The following is a 16,591-nucleotide window of genomic DNA, read 5'->3' on the forward strand; positions in this document are numbered from 1 at the left end:
TACCTCTGCTTTGACTCCTAACAGAAACCTGATTACGGGATAGAATACCATTAACTCTACTTTCTTGCACCCTACAGGTGTGAACAAGAGTTCATGGAATCCTGCTCATATTTAAATGGCTTAGTTTAAGCCGTCTAAACCTGAGTCAAGAGCATTGCATGCAAGCATTTGCTACTCGCCAGGAGGAAGTGTGGGAAGCCGGAGGCAAGTCAGTCAGGGGGAGGAAGAGAGGGGCTGGCAGGTCCTGGAGGGTGAAGGGGTCTGGTGAGTGGTCCAGAGGTATGCTGGTTGGAGAGCTAGGAGTAAAAATACCCTGGTCAGGGTTGGAGGAGTAAAACAACATAGCCCCAAGGATGTGGGGAGCAGCTGGCTTTTTCCAGCCACAGGGCTGCAAACCCATGTAAGCTCATTTCCCTCATTTCAATGAGGGAAATGGCCAAACTTGGACCTGACTGTACACACCCTATGAAATCTTTTGCTTGGATTCAGTTTATGTTTTGTGTAAGGATTCTACTCAGCTCTTATTGTATCCAAATCACCTCAGCTATACCTAATCTAGACACTGTTTTTACCCATTAGCTTCACCCAGTCCATACCTCCATTATTTTGACATATAGCTGACACATCCTAATATTAAGAAATTATTTCTGATTAACTAAAACAGAGGATATTTGCCTGACTGCAGTTTTCAATCCTCCCCATATTTTATGTATTTAGAGAAAGCCTATTTTACAAGATAATATAAAGGGTTTACAGGCAGATCAAAGGATAAAACTGCCAACAGCTGTAATATATATGGTCGATAGGGTGTTAACCACAAATCTATAATGGTTTTGCTGATTACACATTGCCCAAATTCCAGTTGGTTTGTATTACTGCCTTCTGATTCATCACAACATGAGCAGAAAAATGATGATGGAAAAAAATTTGCCTCTAAAAGAGCTGCACTCAAATCTGTAGCACTGATTTTCAAATTCCTCTACTGCTTTTTGAGTAGGCACAGAATTTTCCTTTACTGTTTAAATTCCTTTATGAAGACTGGCTGCAAAAAATGTCTGGGTTGTCCTTTTAAGTCACGTAGTTCAAGAAAGCCTCTTCCCCCTGCAAAAGAATGAGGCTGCTTGTGCAGAAATCCTTCACCAGTTTCACCTCCTGGTCCCACATCATGGTTGCCATCCGGAGGTGTTACACAGAACTCCCCTGGGATTATGTATACTGTCTCTGGTTGAAGGAGAGAGGCATCTCACATGTGCAGGAGGCAAGTGCATTACTTACACTGCATACTCAACATCTATCCCACAGGGGAGCCACAAACAAGAGGCTTGGACCAGGAGGTGAAAAGTTTGCCTGGAATATATGTTTGAAAGTCCTTACCATCTACTGCAGGGGTGCTTGACCTCCAGGCTGCCTACGGAGCCATACCATCCAGCCTGTGGCGCTCCTCAGGGGTCCAGAAATCTGGCAACAGGGCAGTGTTGGCAGCATTAATTGCTGCTTCCCAAATTCTGGACCTATGGAGAGTCTGTCTACTGGATGATATGGTCTTGCACATGAGATCAAGTTGGCATGCAGTCAGATCCAGTAGGCAGTCAATGCACCAGAGTAGGGTGGCATGATGCTGGATTGGGCTGGTGGACAGCACATGGCCAGACTGTGCCCACAAACCAACCTCACATGGATTCTAGACTGTGGAGCCAGAAGATTGGACACCACTTATCAACTGTATTCACAGGACAGTATTTTCTGGCATTAAACAGAGGAGCTGGGAGGAGACAGATGTTACACACCATGGTCAATTTCTGGTGCTAGTCAGGGCTAAAACAAAAGATCCTCAACGAGGGAAATGGCCAAATTTGGACCTGACTGTCTTGCTGACTGGGACTGTTAGGGTCTCTCTGCTATGTCCTGTTCCTCATCTTCAAACGCCCAGCTGTCCCTAATAAGCTATAGAAAGACCCCTATGTTGTACTTACACCCACATATGTGGGGAGCCCCTCTACTTCTTAGGTTAAACAGCTTCCCTCTTATCCTAGCAGCCTTTTCCTTTTTTCTGAAAAAAAATTATGTAGGCCTGCCTTGATGTTGAGGGCGAGTGAGCGCAGACACTGAGCTAACTAAAAAAAAAAAAAAGCCATATGCGTTTCATTTGAATGTGTCCACACACAAAGAACAGCACACTTCCAACTTATACACACCCAGAAATAAAATGCCAGGAAATGTAGTACGCTAATCCCAGGCTAGTAGTACCTGCCCTTCCAGCCTAGAATTCTAGAGGCAAGTGTTCAATATGTAAAGGAAATGATCTGCAAACACATGCACACATGCACCCCTACATGCATACATATGTACATCTGGTTACTGTGGCTACACATAAAAAATGGTAATTTTAACATGTAAGGGCCAGATCCTCTTTCACTTATTGAGTCTAAGTGGATTTAGGCACCTAAGGGTGATTCCATTTCAGCCTGATAAACTCTTAAAAATTCACTGGTACATCCAGTTTTGTAGCACACCCTCATTTTCCCCTTAAGCCTGAGTTACAAGAAAGCAGTGAAGAGGAAGAGGATCTACACAACTTTTGCACTGACTATTTTCCAAAGCCTAGGAGTATAACAGGATTGCACTTAGGCACCTAAGTCCATTGAATAGGTGAAACAGAATCTAGCCCCAAATGTCCACCTGTACAACAAAACTGTCTTAACTGCATGTATAGTTATTGCAATCACCCAACTATGTACAAAATGCACAAAATGAATTTTTTGCACAGCCAATGCTCCTATTCACCAAAAATTTGATACCTATTCTCCTACTTTTGTCACAGACAGAAGCAGGTAAAAAGACTATGCACAAGCAGAAAATTTCAATTGTACGTGGTTAGAACCAACTCTGCAATCGTTATTGTTGAATTTATGTACAAACCTTTAGCTATAAGTCACTGTAGGTGTCAGTCTTTGATCTGTCTCTAGAGTACAATATATTTAGAAAAGCAATTACCAAAGGTTAAGAATTGTCCAAGTGTGGTGTTTTGTATTTAAATAATCAGTTTAAAAGTCCTTTAGGTTGATAGCAACAATAAAAATATTTTGTCTGTTAAAAATCTAATGGTTTTTAATACTTAAATGTTCTTCCTGTAGAACAGCCAGGAGAAAACTACTATGTTTTCAGGTCAATGTATACAAAGACAATCTTTATATTAACTAAACTTCTGAGGTTTTATCAGGGGCTAAAACAGCTTCTCTTTACAAGCACACTGTGTAGCTACAGCACCATCATAAACAGAAAACACTGAACCAGTAACTGATGTCTCCCTTCCCATATAAAGAATGAAAGCATTGGGCACCACTCCCCACGGGGCAGGTAGGTAACGGAAAATAAAATTAGGCACTTATAGTTTTTACCTCATATTTTGGTAATGGGGGTGGTTTCATTTTTTGTTTTGATTTTTAATACCACAGAAAATATGGACAGTAAGTAGCAGGGGCTCTCCAGAATATGACGTCCCTCTCTGTCACTCTATCCTCTCATGCAGCTTACTCAGATTTTATAGAAGTCATGATTCAAAAAGTATAAGAGCAATGAGAACTCTACAAAACAAAGGCAGAACCAAATGCACATACCTGAAGCAATGCATTATGTTGAGGACAAACAGTACATCAGAGGAAGGCTCTTTTCTGCTTCTAGCCAGCACCACTAAAAGAAACACTATTCCCTGCCTTTTAAATTTAACCAATGAATGTGAGCTTACTTAGGGAGCTTTGCTTAGTCAGCTCACAGAGACAAAGTTTGTTCTGTAGAGATTTTAGATTCCTGGCAAACACTGCTGAATTGTTTAGAAGTACATTTGTGAGAGTGTGGGGCGGGCGGGAAGGGGGGAGGAATTGGTATGTTTGAAAAATGGCCACATTCTTCCTTCAGTAACACCCATGCAAAACCTCAGAAATCGCAAGTGAGGGCAGACACTGAACCAATAAGCATACTGACTGAATGCCGAGGACCACATTTCACACAGGTGTGCAGAAAATCCATCTGCAAAATGTTCAAGTATTAATTACAATAAAAAATGCATTTGCATGCACAAATGATCATTTGACCATGCCGAAGTACCTACTCATATGCACAAATATCTCATTTACTTAATCAAATATGTGTTTTGCATCCAAAACAGATTGTACCAGTTAGTGTGGGTTTTTTTTGGAATACCGGTATCTACTTGTGCTTCTGAGCTGGTTAACAGCGGAGGTCCCATAGGGAGGGCAGAGAGTCTGTTCTTCCTCAGCTTTTGACAAGCAGCTGCAATGACTGTTACTGCAGATATATTTTTCCAAGTTTCACCCTGTACCATATGTTGCTCTGGGTATAATATGTTGCTTTCAGCCCAGCAAATTGTAAATTCTGCTCAGGTACCATACTGCACAATCGTTATCTAGCCCTGTGAGACCCCAAAGATTTCCTATCATTTACTCATTATTCAAAACACCATATGTCATGAATTTCTCTCTCTCCAATGCACTTCACTGCAAGATACAACACTTGGCTGCAAGACACACTTACCTCCATCCCACACAAAACATGGTGTTACGTTTTTATTTAATGTAAAACTGCTGAGCTCACAGTGAAGACTCTTGATTGTTTATTATATGTACTACTCAACCAACCGAGATCGGAGAGCCCCATTTTTAGTATGCATTGTATTAAACAAATATATGGGGCACCCACATGTTGAATACTGTGTGCAGTTCAGGTTTCCACATCTCAAAAAAGGTTGTAGTAGAATTCAAACAGGGTACCCAAAATGATCAGGGGCCTGGAGTACTTGCCATACTAAGAGGGACTAAAAGAAGCTAGGACTCTTCAGTTTGGAAATGAGAAGGTTGAGGAGGGATATAAACAGAGATCTATAAAATCATTACTTGGTGTGGACCAAGTGAACAAGGAACAGTTGATCACCAAGTCCCTGAATACTAGAAGCAGAGGGCACCTACTGAATTATTAGGAGACAAGTTTAAAACTAACAAGAGAAATTCCTTGTTATTCAATGTATAGTTAACTTGTGGAATTCACTGCCACAGGAAGTGGTATATGCAGACAACATAGCCAGGTACAAAAACGTACTAGACAAATTAATGGATGATGGATCTATTAATAACTGCTGAATGGAACATTTGAAGATGTTTCTTTTGGCATCTCTAAATTAATAATGGTGGCTGCCAGGGAGGGTAATGAATAGGGGACATATCACTATAGATCTACCTGGCTCAATGCTTTCCCTGTAGCATCCACTTTTGCCACTCTCTGAGAGAGGGTACTAGGCTGGATTGCTGGCGATGTGTCAGGAGGCGGCATGGTGGGCATGTGGCCCTCCAGATTTCTGTACCAACCGTGGGACACAGGACTGCAGCCTGGCTGAAGCCAGGACCCAGCAGCAGTGGCAGTGGAGAAATTTCTGCGCCAATTAGGGGGGTGTGAGTCTTCAGCCCAGCCAGACCCAGTGCCCAACAGCAGTGGGAGTGCTGGTGGCATAGAGCTGTAAACCCACACTGTGGTGACAGTACAGAGTTGTGCTCCCCTGTCACTGGCAGCACTTACACATCACCTACAGCAGGGATGGGCAATTATTTTGGGCAGACGGCTGCTTACTGAGTTTTGGCAAGCCATCAAAGACTGCTTCACAGGCAGCCCAAGGCAGATAAATATTAATTTTCTAATTTTTTTAGGGGCCCTGTGGGCTGGATAGAATGGCCTGGCGGGCCGTATCTGGCCCCTGGGCCGCATTTTGCCCACCCATGACCTACAGGCTGGATGGACCATTGATCTAAGTCAGTATGGCACTTTTTATGTTCTTATGTACACATAAGAAACTGTGCCCTGTCCTGAAGAATCCACAGCCTACACAGGTGAGACAATGGGTCATAGGAAGAGAACATTATTACATCTCAATTTACAGATGGGAAACTTAGACACAAAAAGATTATGTCACTTGCTCCACAGTGCACAGGAAGTCAACAGTGGACTTGGGAACTCAATCAATAACATAATACAGAACTTTAATCAAAAGGCAATCCTTTCTCTTGGTTATAGAGAATTGGATGCCTAAAACAAAATACAGAGTTATGTTTCTTTCTCTGTGTTCCTCATGGAATCTTTTCAGATATTTGAATTTTAGAAGATGGAGAACAACTGTTTTATATAAGAGATTACACAGTTTCATAATTTCATAGTTTCTAGGGTCAGAAGGGACCCGAGCAGATCATCTAGTCCGACCCCCTGCCATGGCAGGAAAGAGTACTGGGGTCAAATGACCCCAGCAAGATGTGCATCTAACCTCCTCTTAAAGACCCCCAGGGTAGGAGCCTGCACCACTTCTCCTGGAAGTTGGTTCCAGACCCTAGCCGCCCTGACCGTGAAGTAGTGCCTCCTGATATCTAACCTAAACCTACCCTCTGCCAGCTTGTGACCGTTATTTCTGGTCACTCCTGGCAGTGCTCAGGGGAACAGTGACTCCCCCAATGCCTGCTGATCCCCCCTGACTAGTTTATAACAGGCCACTAGATCCCCCCTCAGCCTTCTCTTCTGGAGGCTGAACAGGTTCAGGTCCTGTAGCCTCTCCTCATTAGGCCTGCCCTGTTGTCCCCTGATCATAGCTTACAGTGGATAAGCTACCAAATAGAAAGGCTTCCCTTAAATACCTGTAGTGGAATACTCCTCTTCTACGGCAAGGAATAAACAATTGATTCTAAAAACCTCCTCTCTCAATCCTACTCAGTATTTCAAGATATACCATTCTGATTTTACTGATTTTGCAAACCACAGATCCCTTTGGATCTGAATCACAGCTGTGCCTTTTTTTTAATCATATAATCAACAAAACTTACTAAAGCTACTCACGTTTACCTCTGCCACTTTAATTCATGCAGGTTTTTATGTGTTTTTTTCTGCTACAGTGTTTTGCTTATAACTTGGGTTATAGCTGAATCATAACTTTTTGGCTGCACTTATGACTATTTATTATATGTTAAATAAAGGACTACAAACCTGGAATGACAACAACAAGTCTGCCTTCCCCAAGCATGTAATTAACCAAACACATCTGATAGGAATTTAGTACTACTGCAGAACGTGGTACCAGCAGGAAGGGATATAGATTGCTGCGCTGAGTCTGCATGCAGCAACATAAAGAACAAGGGACGCATATCTGGCTGTGCTAATAAAAATTGTCTGAACTAAGTCAGAGCCTAAGATACACATTTGACTTGCATTGGTTCTTCTTCTGTAAGGAGGGGCTGTGAATTTAAAGGGGCATGTGCCTGCTGCAAACACTATCATTTCTTTCCAATTAAGGCATTATAAATCGTGAACAGCAAGGCAGACCTATTGCAACCTGAATCTGGCTGTAAACGTGTGCACTGAAACATAGCTGTTGTAAATGTCACTGCATAGGACTCCTGGCCTCTAGTAAATGACCATAATGAGTTCAGTATCAATCAAACTGTTTTCCCCTTGTCAAAAATAAAACCTGGTTTTTGACTTTTAAAAATAGCTATTAATGTCAATCATGATTCCAAGTCAACCACACCAGGAGGCTCCTAGATGCATCTTGAAAATTGTAAGTCTGACATGACAGATGGTAATAGGAAATGTTTGTTACTCATGCAACAGCAACAGCAGCCACCCTGCTTCCAGGACATACAGCCAAAATAGAAGGGAAATAAAAATCAAAGCTTTCGGTCAACACTCAAGGCTAAGATAAAACATACCTGCATGCTGTCCTGAGTATACCAGGGTACAAATGCTACCCAAACTGGGATTCACATCAAAGTGAAACCTGCTTCATAAGAATATGAGCTAGAAACATTGATGCACATAGAATAAAAGCATTCTGCTCTAAACTGCAGATTGTAGTTTACTGGTTAAAAAAATACTAGAAAAGTATACTCTCTCAAACATCAGCAAAATGCTTTTGATGAGGTATGTATCCTCCAAAAATTACACTTGTGTGAACCTAATCAAATCAATGTAAAACAATATGCATCCATGTAATGCAACTCTTTACACCTTTGTAACTAGCAAGGTGTTTTGGATATTACACTCCTCTTGGGATCAGAAGTTCCATGCAGGAAGTTACAGAGAAAGTTAGTACAGTCTATTTTCATTCATGCCATTGCATCTGGGTTTAATATATTTTGGTGGTGTACCCACTGTTTTGTGGAAAAGCAAAGATTCAAGAAGTCCTTGTTTTCTGCATTTTGGTACAAGACATTGAGGACATTATTACAGCAATGGCCATGCAAAGCCACACGTAGGACGCCATGCAGAGCCAGAAAAAGACTAAGAATTTAAAAGGTGGCCTTCAAGTGAGTTAAAGACATAGAACTGCAATAATTTATTATCACATGCCCACTGCATCAAACGCTACACAGGATTTTGACAACAGATGCCACAACAGACCTGTACTTTGCTTGGACATGGCTGTGGACAGCTTCCAATTGTGCCAGGTTCAAAGAAAGACTTTTAACACAGAAATGTGTTAAACCTGAGTGCTAAGTGTTGTATGCAAATTTACAAAGCACATGCCGCATTATGGATGCTTACACAAGTTACATTTTTTGCACGATTGGGCCCCTGAAAATACTCTACAGGGATCACTTAATACACATGCACAGCTGCAGAGCACTTTTAAAATGGTTGAAAAATTAACCCTGGTCAAATAAGGTATGAGATTAAGGTGCTGTAATGCAGAATGCCTTGGGGAACTTCCATACCATCCAGGGTTCATTTTTCATGTGGGGGCAGGGCTGTCACTGGGGCAGGGAGGGAAAAAGGGAGGGAGTAGCAACCACAGAGCCACTGGCTGCTTTGAATGGCCACAGCTGTGAAGGCTGGAGTGGAAGGGTGCCCTTTCACCTTGTGGGCCTGGCTCAGTTCCCCCCAATACTCTAGTCAGGGTAGCTGGGTGGGCCAGGGAAATAAGGGGCAAGGGAGCTGTGTTCCACCCTGCCCCCACCCCTCAGATCACAGCATTCACAGCAGCCAGCAGCTCTGTTCTGTTACTCCCCTTCCTGCTCCCTCCCCTGCTGGCAGCCCCAAATCGGGGGGGGGGGGGGGGTGAGGAGTGGTTCAGCAGCATCCTCAGAGGCTGCTGGAGCACCCACACCTGCTGGCCAGGACCGATGGCCAGGCATGCTCCCCAGCTGCACCCCCTCCCCCCTCGACCCATAGGAGAACTTCTGTTGGGTTGGTGGGGGACAGGACACTTTATATAAAGTACCGTGATTTAGAGCAAGGCCTGAATGTCTATAGGCGCCTTATGATAAGACAGAGAATTAACTGAATAAGTCAGTGTAAGTAAAAACCATAGCAAGGAGTTTTTTTCACTGAAATCTTTGCAAGAATTCTTTTTCTACCAACATAAACCCCAGAAAGGCCCTTAAAAATCATTAATCAATGCTGTTTTAAAATGTGTTCTACTAATATATGTATTGCAGAAATGTAAAAATACAAGCCAGCAACATGTTGCAAAGAGGCACAAATATATAGATACTGTTAAGATCCAAATGTCTAAAGCTCATTGCAAAACCACAGTAAAGGCACAGCCAGCTATGAGTGTGCCCACAGGGGATGTAATATGTAATTCTGGATTTAAATGAGCTCTAGAGGGCTCTAACAATGTAAAGCAGCACTGCCTTTTCCTTGGCTCCCAAATAGGTGGCTATGCCCTTCCAGCTACACAGAAAATCAGGAGGCACTACTCTGGTAATTAACAGCAATACAGATCATGCTGGATTTCCTTTAGCCCTCATACGCAAGCACTTTTTTTTGCTGTTTCATCGCAGAGGTGAGGGATGCATCCTCCAGCATTAGAACTGCCAGCAGAAGCACAAATGTAACCACTCTCCTGGGCTCATTTGGATCGCCCCAGTCTCCCCTTCCTGCCAGGCCATCTTATGCTATTAATTGGATATCTAGCCCCATGGGCTCTGGAACCATACAGCATCCACAACATAAAATGAAATATAGCACAGCAGCAATCCAGCACGCAACAAACAGTTTCTGCAAGCTAGGGAGGCTTTATGCATCGCTATCCCAATGAGAAAGGGAAGAAAGCTAGAAAAGGACTTCCAATCTCCAGGGTCTCCCAACCCTGGGAAGTGGCTCTGGGGATGGCATCCCAAATTGTGGGGTGAAAAAATATCTTTGCTACTGTAGAAACCAGACAGTGAACAATAACTGTTTGTTAGTTTTCTCACCTTACATCACTGGCATCTGCAATGTCCAGACCCTCAAGGACACTGGTGCTAACCAGTAGGGGTGTGCGAAGCAGGCCCTATTCAATTCCGATTTGGCCGGAATCAGGGGCAGTGATTCGATTAGTTGATCCGGATCACTGTCCCTGATTCGATTCAGCCAAATCCAAATCTGAAGATTCAATGCCAATTCCGAGAATCAGCGATTCAGACACAGACACAGCTTCAAAAGTTTTTTCTACATACGTTGTGGTACCAGCACAGCATGTGAACGTTGCAATGCTAGGGCGAATGAAGCATCCCACAGGAGTGCAGGGGGGCCCTCCATGTGCTCAGCAGTGAACCCGGAAGTGGACTGGAAGTACTTCTGGTCCACTTCTGGGTCTGCTGCGGAATGCACTGGGGGTCCCCCACATCCCCCCGGCTTGGCAATTGGCCACAGGGGGACCCTGGGTGCCCCTCCAGACCCAGGAGTCACCAAGCCGGGGGATGGGGACCCCAGCACACTCCCTGGCAGACCCAGAAGTGGACTGGAAGTGCTTCTGGTCCACTTCCAGGTCTCCTGCTGAGTGCACTGGGGAGCCCCCTGTGCTCCTGTGGGACACTCGATGTGCCTCAGCATCACAGCATTCATGAGCCCCTGCTACCTAGAAGGATGTAGAAAAAAACATTTAAAGCTGTCTCTATGTCTGAATCGCCAAATCTTTCTGAGTCTCTCTGAACTGATTTGGAGGGTTCCAAATCAATTCAAAGAAATTAAAGGGTCTTCTGATGAGATTCGGATTTGGAAATTTGGCCGCCGATTTGGGTCGAATCTCTGCCAAATACAGTCAGGAACCGAAGCTTTGCACAGCCCTACTAACCACTGCTTAACAGCTGAGAAAATAGAGAGTAAATAAAAAGGAAACAAAGAGATGAGCCTAGGAAGCTCCTGAAGGCCTCTACAAAGCATGGGAAGGAGTTTTTGAGACATGAGAGAGGACAGAGGGGAAATGGTGAAGGACTGGGAGATGAAGCCAAGAGTTACTATACTAAGCAACTGGCAGAGAAGGATTCAGTTTGACCCCAGAGCTTGTGGAAATGGGGTGGAGCTTGGCTGTGACTGAAAGGACCATACAAATGGATGTGAAAGCGCAGCCGCAATATTGCAAACAGACACTTAAGAATTTGTCTTGCCTTACTGGAAGCAAGCATTCACCTGTAGGACTCCTGACTGCAGCACCAACTGAGCCAGGCATGGCTGGTAAACCCCGAGCCAGGTGGGGCAGATGGAATGTCACACTGTATCATCCAGTTTGAAATCTTTTTCATTTTGTTTTATTTATTCAATTTTTGTTTGTTTAACAAAGCTGCAAACCCCCCAACTCCTGGACAGGGTGCCCGGCTGGCTGCAACACCCGCCCCCCAACAAGGTGCTTATTGCGCATACTCAACTTTTTGTTGTGTATTCACAGTGGACAAGCAAAATCATTGATTATGTTACTAGCAGACATAGGCAAGAAAAAATTATTACTTTTGTTTACATTATTAATTCATCTGATATTGTTTTGGATACTTCCAATTAACGACAATATTTTATTTATTTAGCTGATGCAGTTTTTGTGTGTCGTTTTGAAACTGGTGAGGCAGCACCCCAGCGCCCCCTATTAACTGGCCGCCACTGACCTGAGCTACCTAAAGACACCAAACTCCTTTGATACCCTTCTTCCCAGCTAAATAATGAATTGCTACCACATCAGTCTACTCCCTACAGTTCCTGAGCAGCCTCAGAGAGGACATACCACCCACCACGGCTGCAAATCTCCTTTCTCCAAGCACTTGCATTACATCTCCCGCGCCCTTTAACTTCCCACCACCCTGTTTGCAAAGTTTTCAGTTATGTAAATCTCCTCAATGTATGTCTTTGCTGAACTTATTGTACAAGCAGCACTTTAACCAAACATGGACTTTAAATTATAAGGGTAGTTTATTTCCACCAATCAGTTTGTGTTTGTAAAATTTCTGGGTATCTAAAAAGGGTGTACAACTCTCATACTGACAGCATGCTCACTCGGGCCTGGACACCCAGGGCCTTGCATTGGCCATGCATTGAAAGTTCAAAGGTACACACACTGAAAATTAGTGAAACCACACAAACCTTGCAGAGACCCTGCAATCTCATCTAGTTCCCAGTTAACTGGCACTTACCATTCTGTTACATAATCATAAAGGCATGCAGAGAACATAGAATCAGATACCTTAGAGCCAGAAACATTTCCCAATAGCATCTCAAAATATTTATGTCTTGTACTCAAAGTACAATACACCCCAGATAATGTGTCCTCAACTGTCACTCAGGAAAAGTCATCACACAAGATGCTCAAAGTTCCTCCCAAGTTGTTGGCCTTCTTTCTCTCTGCCCTGACAAGATCTTCTTCCTTGGTTTTATGTATGCTTTGCAGAACACAGCATACATTAATAAAACAGGATAATTATTGTTCAGCTGCCTCAAACCATCCAGTTAGTGCCTGCCATCTCCTGTCATTCCACTGTCATCCTATTGTTACTTAAGCAGGAGTTAAACAAGTATGATACAAACATCTAGGACTTCATTAAGCATGGAAGTAGCATGTAAGAAGCCTCTCCCAGGATACAAGGAACACTCACATCACTGATGTCCATATTGTTATCTGCACTAGCAAACCTCAGTCTTTCCATTAAAAACAGGATAGAGTTTTTGGAAAATTTTGGCATCCTGAACTTTCCCAGACCAACATGTGTTTATAATGACAAATTCACCACAAATGGTCAAGCAGACCTCAGAATGCAACATGAGTACGCCTTTCTGTGTATGAACTCTGAAGCCTGGTGCAAGAAGCAAGTGGTAACATGGGTTCCATTTTTTACATTGCTGGAACTACAGAACCTGTCTCTATGCAAAGCAATCAATAATCTCCAGAGAATTCACCAACCTTGTAGCAACTGGTGACAGTTCCTTTTGAATAGTGACACATGGCACTGTTGTAAGAAAGGGCCAAGAGTCAAGCTGTCCATGCCCAATTGTTTAGCAACAGACCAGCAGGAGTTAAGAGTTTCCAGATGGGGATGGTGACCACATGCTTTAAAACAGATGCAAACATAAGTGATGCCACACTGGGTCAAACCAATGGTCCATCTAGCCCAGTATCTTGCGTCCAACAATGATACAAGTGAATGCTTAAGAGGGAGAGCATTGAACTCAGTATACCTAGAGTGATCTATTCCCTGCTTATTACTCTCACTGACATCCAGCATTATTAGTTTAGAGGAGTGGTTGTCAACTGGGGGTATGCATACCCCTAGGGGTACTTAAAAAGGTTGTAGGGGATACGCAGAACTGATTTGGCCAATAACGTGGCTGATAAATGCTGTGTGCATACGCACAGGAACAGCACAGCACGCAGGCAGTCAGTCTGGTTGGTAAGTCTGCTGTGAGGAAAGGGCCATGGGAGATGCAGATCGAGGCCCCTGCAGTGGGACAGTGGGGCTGGAGCAAGGGCTGCCGAGCCAGGGTGAGGTGTGGGACTGAGCCATGTGAGGTGGGGAGGGGGGAGGTTCTCTCTGATGCACGCACCCTGGCAGGGCATGTGCCTCTGGATCTGCATGTGGGTTGAGGGCGAGCTATTGCTCTGGGCTGGGGCCAGGGCAGTGCTAGGCTGTTTCTGGTGGCGGTGGGGGGGAGGAGGGCAGGCAGGCTGCACTCAGGGCAGGTGGCAGTGTCAGTGGCACTGGGAAGAGGGTGTGGGGAGGTTACGGTGAACTCTGTAGTGGTTGTAGCTTGTCAAATGAGCTTTAGTTAACTGATACCATTTTGCAGTGCAGGGATGGTGATACACGAGCTGTTGCAGGTGTTTTAATTAGCATGCTTCAGCAGACTTGATTAATTGAGTCTGCTCAGATGCTGTACTGTAATTACAGTGCGCCAGAGCAGCCTCCTTGCACATGTACAGGCACCCTACAGTTTTTTCGACTCCAAAAACTGAGGTCAAATATTCTCAGTAACAGATCGGTTGGATTTACAAAGCTGCAGCTATCTGATAGCAGTCTATTATAAATAGTCACACAACCATGGCTTCTATGCCACACCAGTACTGCAATATGGAGAGCTATTTTATCCAACATGATCCACTGGGAATTTTGAAAATAGTACTGATCAGTTAGAAAGCAACAGATTACAGAATGGCAAGAGAGGAATCATGGAATTATTAGAGCTGGACCTCACATGTGGAACACGGTTGGTGACTCTCAGCAGCAATACAAATACACATGGGAGACACACCTGTTCTGCTGAGGGCTTACTGGGTGCATCTACATGAGATATTTTAGTACTCAGTGAACTGCTCTACTGCGCATTAGCACATCACAGCAAAAATCTTACTAATGCACATTTTTATATGGCATTCAAAGAAGTGAGAGAAATGAACTAACCAGTTTATGAAATAAGACAAAGCTCAAAGAAGTTCTAGTAATTTTATGTTCACAATTCTGCTCAGGTTTCCAAACAGAAAAAATATTCACAAGTAACTATTTACGCGAACATAAAACAACCTCGATTATAAGACAACCCTGCAATAATTAGATTCTATGCATGTCAACCTTCCACTGCTAGACCAGGGAAAATAAATCTGGGGAGCCAGGTGGCCCCTCTGCCCTCTGTCCCCCCACAATTTCTTCTCCCTGCAGTCTCTTCATCCATCCTTACTGTCAGACCCTGTTCTCCCTAAGTACATGGAAGTGAGGAACATATTTGAAAAAAATGACCTTGAAATAAACATAGCTGTAGAATTTGCATATAATATCCATAGACTTAGGTCACCCAGAAATGATGCATGTTACCTTTTTTGTATCTGCTGCAAGATTTAGCACAGGTACTCCATAAACACACTTTTAAGTAACACTTTAATGCCTACTTATATACAGTATATATAGTCCAAAGCCAAAGGACTCATGTTTTACCATATAGTTCATTGGGCTGGGCCCCAGCAAGAGTTAACAGCATTTCAAGCCATGGGGACCCCATAGCTGAGCACTGCTCAGTATGTGTGTGTTCTCCAGATATGCCCCCACAAAGGTGCCATGTCCTAAATAACCCCCTCCCCTCCCCCGCCACTCATGACTGGAACTGGGTGTTTTGTCATGAGTTCTGGGATCCTCCAAAAATGTATATGACTCTATAGTCATGCGCAGTGTTGGCTAGATTTAATCAACTTTGTAGTTGGGTTCCACTACTGAACACATGCTGCTTTTAGCAGCAGTTCAAAGATAGGCAATGTATTTAACACTGGTTCCAGGTATGCAAATGTATTTGAGAAAGTATGGTGTTTCAACTCAGATGAAACTAGCAAAATGGCTTAACACTGTCCTTGACTAATCAGTTTGGAAATATTTGTTTAAACTTGAGCTTATTTTGTACTTTGCCTTTTTAAGAGAAAATGGTGAAGGCCCAGGTTTTTCAAGTCTGCATGGGTTTACTACCAAAACAGTAAATGGATATTTTGAGCAGTTTCTGGTTGCTTGGACAGAATTTCCACCTTGTATCTTTAACATAAAAGTGATGACTTTTTAAAAACTACTTGCAATGATGAAACACTGAAAAACGTTATCTAGTTAATTTGTGGGAAGAAAAGCACATTCTGTGAGACCAATAAGGGTCTATCCTAGAAGGTGTCCCATAACACTCTTACAATGGAGCTGTCACAGCCAAGTGGAGGGATCTGAGTTTTAGTTGATACATGAAGTATGGCATCTGCTGTGCATGTGTGTCAGTACCAGCAGCAGGTCAATATTTTGTATGTGTCTGTTTTCCTGGAATAAAAACATTTCAGTTCTATCACATTATTTAAATCTTACATTTGATTCATTCATGACCACAGTTAGGTGTAAAATATATAACAGGGCTATTGATTGTCATAGGGAAATTTTTCCATCCCCCAAGAGAAAATGTGGCATGAAAACACAAGTGATTTATGCCTGGTTTTCATATGCTCTGAGATATCACCATGAACAACAAAACAAAACAAACAACCTCCCTCCTCCCAGAAATATTACAGTACATACAAATAAGACAATAGGGAAAATTTGCCTGTTGGAAAATTTATGATTCCGAACAAAGACTAGAAGTTTGGTCAAGGGTTATACAACAAAGCACTGAAGTCTGAATGCAGATCTGTATCATTAACATCTGTCCAGCCCTACATACCAGTACGGATCTGGCTGAGTGTATCAAGACAGTTTAGGGGAGTTACACAGGTTCTAATAACACTGAAAATGGTATCACATTTTTATTTGGAAACCACACCAGATACGTGAATCATTCCCACCCATGGATATCA

At 43.2% G+C, this 16,591-nt stretch overlaps 1 protein-coding gene across 2 annotated transcripts in view; it reads right to left on the minus strand.

Annotated features, from left to right (window-relative positions):
* TMEM108 (transmembrane protein 108) overlaps positions 1-16,591 on the minus strand; it is a 263,786-nt gene that overhangs the window by 215,916 nt on the left and 31,279 nt on the right. The window contains exon 1 of one of the 2 annotated variants that reach the window (XM_090046366.1): positions 3,618-3,669. The exons of the other annotated variant lie outside the window; for it this stretch is intronic. The gene's annotated coding sequence lies outside the window, so the exon portion shown is untranslated. Of the gene's footprint in view, positions 1-3,617; positions 3,670-16,591 lie in introns of those variants that run through there. 2 annotated transcript variants of the gene reach the window in all.

Source organism: Crocodylus siamensis, chromosome 5 (assembly GCF_052110815.1).
Source record: "Crocodylus siamensis isolate JL-2025a chromosome 5, ASM5211081v1, whole genome shotgun sequence".
Taxonomy (NCBI): Eukaryota; Metazoa; Chordata; order Crocodylia; family Crocodylidae; genus Crocodylus; species Crocodylus siamensis.